General features: G+C 35.1%; 1 long non-coding RNA gene across 1 annotated transcript; it reads right to left on the minus strand.

The window, feature by feature from the left end:
* Positions 1 to 2,264: 2,264 nt before the first annotated feature.
* LOC126624218 (uncharacterized) lies at positions 2,265 to 4,113 on the minus strand. Its single transcript, XR_007624009.1, has 3 exons — positions 3,898 to 4,113; positions 2,573 to 2,918; positions 2,265 to 2,393 (listed from the first exon to the last, which is right to left on the minus strand). It is a non-coding gene; the product is annotated as an uncharacterized LOC126624218 (long non-coding RNA).
* Positions 4,114 to 4,728: the final 615 nt, after the last annotated feature.

The following is a 4,728-nucleotide window of genomic DNA, read 5'->3' on the forward strand; positions in this document are numbered from 1 at the left end:
TTAAGTAACCAAATAAGTACAAGAGAAATTGTTATGAGAGATCATAAGTGGTCAAAGCAATGGCATGATAAACGGTTCAGATCAAATGAGAAAGATACAAGAGTGATTGCAAAAACACATACCACACGAATTTTTTTCTTTCTTTTCTTAGTATATCGATATTTTTACACTAAGGGAGGGGGAGTTCTGCTAAAATACACAATGGGCAACCTAATTTGATATCGAATTTGCCATTCACGAAATTCGAACCTAAGACTTTTCACTTCCAAGTGAAAAAGAATACCACCATACCATAATACTGAGTGGCACATTTAACGTTTTTCAACGATCCAACCGTCAAACTTGTTTGTACACACTTCGAGATCGCATAAGTAAAAAATCGCAAAAAACAAACATTCAGAGATTAGGTAATGGAACAAAAGTTTTCGATGGTTATAAACAAAAAATCACAATTTAACGATTATTTTAGCTCCGATTTTGATGATTTTTTACAGCTACACTCCTCGACCCTATAAGAATACAATGAATGAATTCGATCTTCAATTTAAAATATTTACACTAGTGAATAAATCTTATTTGATACTTAATGGAAGTATAACATTAACTCTTAAGTGTTTGTTAAATCTATCAATTTGATAGGATATGCATTCTACAAAACTAGTTTCAACGATCCAACCGTCAAATATGTTTGTATATACTCCAAGATAGCATGTATAAAAAATCACAAAAGAAAAACATTAAGAGATTAGGTAACGGGACCATGAGTGAAAAAAAAATATTCATCCAAAATTTTGCTTTGTTCGTGTCGGTTATATCCGACAAAGCCATGAGTGAATTTTTTTTTTAACCATGTGTTTGTTTATTTATTTATTTATAATCAATATAACATTTTAAAATAATAAAATAGTCAATTTCTGTCGGTTATAACACCCAAAATACTAAATAATAACCGCTAGAAACTAAAATAATAAAATAGTCAATTTCTGTTGGTTATAACCGCCATCATTAACTTAAAAACTCCTGGAATATGTTAAAAATATTTATAAAAGAAAAATTCAGAAATACTGGCGGTTATAATAATTTTATGGCCGTTGCATCCGACACTATGTATCCGCTAGGAATTTATGTCGGATATAACCAACAAGATTTCATTGTTATTTGACACTAACTGAATGATGTGTCGGATATCTTTAATCCGACACAATGGCTTATTAAACTGCTACCATCTTCTGACACCTAAAGCTAATATTGTAGTAGTGTCTACGTCGAAGCACTTTAGATATGTTTCCGCATCAAAGATGGATAACCAACTTATGTTGGCATAGTGGATGAGTAGTTGGTGCCTTGCGAGAGATATGTGAATCCCCAGAGAAGAAATGATACGAGCATCAAAACCCTGAGAGTAACCAAGAATAAACTTGCCACCATGAACAATTCCAGAATTGATAGACATGCAGAAACGATGAAAATAGATCGGGCGACCGTTAAAATAAACTTATTTCGAACTTTCCTATGCTAATGTTGATGCCCCGATTCCATATTTGATATCCGTGTAGTGAAATTTCAATGTTTTAATATAGTTTCGTAGTTGCCTAGTTGGCCGCCACTTGGTTATTATATGAATTGACGATCTGACAGTTAGATTGATACCAAAATTTAATACATAAAGTATGTAATAATTGAGGACATTAGGAACTTATAGATCGGGAATCCGACATATGGATCTTCCCGAATTGGATTGGAAACATTTATGAAATGTGCTTTGACGTGCATATTTGGCTTGTGGTTGATTGGCATGTTGTGACGAAATGTGAGGGTTAGTAGTGGACCGATAACCCATTGTCATGGGGTTTGTTGTTTCAGATCTTCTTTCATACCTAGTTTCATTGTTTCATTTCTCGTTTCGTTGAGCTTTTGTGATTTGAATACTTGTTTCTTGTTTTGTTCTTCAAGCATTGTTATATTTCTTGAACTTCCACTCGGTTTTGTTGAGTGATCTGGAACTGGGTTTCCGCTGGGGTTCCGTTGAGTGGTTTGGTTCCCTGCTCCGTTTGGATTCTATTGAGTGGTCCAGAATCCCTCATGATCTGCGATTCTGTTAAGTGGTCCATAATTGTATTCAGCTTGGATTTCATTGAGTGGTCCGAAATCGTATCCACTCGAATTCTGTTGAGAGGTCCAAAATCCCTTATACTCTGCGATTCCGTTGAGTGGCCCGAAATCGTATTCTGGTTTGGATTCCGTTGAGTGGTTTGAAATCTCGCTTGGTGTCTTGGTTCCGTTGAGTGGTCTGGAACCCGATGTTGATGGATTTCGTTGAGTGGTTCGAAAACGCATCATTTGACTCGTTGGTTCCTTGAATTTGATTTATTTGAGACAGCTTTTGTGAGAACCTGTACTTTAATATAATAAAGAGTGCTATTAGATCCACCAAATGTCCTATTTTCCCAACCACCTAATAATCCTAGCTACCATAAAAAGTTAAAAAATTAAAATATTATTTTCCCACCCACTATTATTCCCAAAATAACCCTAATATATTTTGTTTTAAATAAACGGAAAAATGAAAGACCTGGACATTCATCATCTCCTTCAAATCATGCATGTCCTTAAAATCATGGCATCCCTTTCATAATATCTCTTCCTACTATCCCCAAGTTTTCCACCTCAATCTCTTTCCAAGATCCCCACCCACTATTTTCATTGAATTCCATATCTATGTCCCATTATTCCCTACCCCCTTCCCTCGGGGCAAACCCCATTACTCACATCTATCGCCGCTTCGCAGAGACCTTGGATCCCAAACCACTCTTCTTCCTCCTTTTTTGTCAAACCCACAAATCACACCGCTAGGTCTCTTTCTCCTCCATTGAGGTTTCTCGCCTCCGTCTAGCACACACCCATTCCTTCCTCCTTTTCTGCAAAGCCACAAATTAACATATTAACAAATTGACAAATTAACAAATTAAACCTAACATGCACAAAGTTAACGAAATAAATTAAATTCCTAATCCTTAAATTACAAAATTAATACAATAATTAAACCCTAATTTAAAAAATAAATAATTAATCTAAATGAAATTGCAAAAAGATAACATATTAGGCTGCTCATTGTGTGGCTTTTCCAAACTTCCCCTCCCCTTAATGTAAAATATTGATGTACTAAAAAAACTGCAAAACAAAAAGGAAAAAATATGCAGAACCCTAAATGCATATATTCCCCACCCCGAAGCACCCCCATCCCGAGCCCAATCCACACCCTGCACCATCAATCCTAACACCCTGTCTCCGCCACTACACCACCCACCCCCATGCCCACCCATCCCCAATAACTCAAACCGCGCCACCCCGACCCCATGCCTCATCACTAATCCCTAAATCCATCCATAATTCCCCAATCCCGGGGTGTATTCAATTGAGAATTTGAGAGATTTTAATGGATTTATAAATCCATAGATTTTTATGGAGTCTAATTGATTTGTATAGATTCCATGTAAAATTTTGATTCAATTCCCTCAAAATCTCTCGGGGAGAGGTGAGATTTGTGGATGCTTAAAATACACTACAAAATCTCTTAAATTCCCTCTAATTTCTCAACTTCTTCAAATTCTTTAAAATCAAATTCTAATTGAATACATGAGGAATGTTATAAACTTCTTTAAAATTCTAATTAAATACATATTGAATTTCAGAGAATCACTTAATTCTTGATTGTATATTCTTAGATTCATTAAAAGAATTAAAATTTCTCAAAAGCCCAATTGAATACACACCTTAAATCCGTAATCCCTAAATCCATCCATAATTCCCCAATCCCTTAAATCCCTAATCCTCAATCCCTTAAAACCCTAATATGCAATTAGAAAAGAAAAAAAAAAATTTAGGTATTGAACTTACCTTTAATGGAGAGAGATTTTTGGGGAGATGGGCACGATGATGGCGACTGAGGAGGTGAGAGAGCTGAGATGGGGACCGCGGCTGAGGAGTTGATTTCTAGATAAGGAGAGATAGAGGTGAGGTTAGAGAGGTGAGGTTAGAGAGTTTGATGGGGAGAGAGAATGGTCTGGGTTCGAGAGAGAGAATGGGGTGTGTTTGAGAGAGAACGAGAGGAAGAAGCAGGGCCGTCCCTGAGAATTTGGGGGCCTTAGGCGAGCCTTCAAAGTGCGGCCCTAAAATTCTCTGATCTCTGGTTCTTTGTATATTGATTTGTATAAAAAAGAATTCGCTAAGTACATAAAAAGTTCTATTTTCACATCAAATATCATTAAAAATAAATATCAAAAGAAGATAAATATACAAACATTATTTAAACATTACACGATTCACGTTTTTAGATACAAATGTACTAAATGTTTGCAGTCAAGTGTCTAAGATTGAGAGTGAAGAACAATAAAACTTGATGATCAAGAGAGTAAGGAACAATAAAACTTGATTGACGAGTATAATAAATTCAACGCCAATTGTTTCTCTTGTGTTTTTTTCTTTTCTAAAATCAACATCACACTAACGAATTGAATATTAAAATAATCCATTGAATAAAAAGTTATTGAAAAGAAAAATATAAATTCAAAGTTTTGATTACCTTAAAGTACAATCTTTAAGACCATATGATAGCTGGTTTAAACATTCAATAGAAATGGAGAGAATGAGAAGTTGGTTTAAACATTCGATAGAAATGGAGAGAATGAGAAGTTGAAAGAAAAAGATTGCAAAGAGACTTGAGTTTTA

Source organism: Malus sylvestris, chromosome 5 (genome assembly GCF_916048215.2).
Source record: "Malus sylvestris chromosome 5, drMalSylv7.2, whole genome shotgun sequence".
Lineage (NCBI taxonomy): Eukaryota > Viridiplantae > Streptophyta > Magnoliopsida > Rosales > Rosaceae > Malus > Malus sylvestris.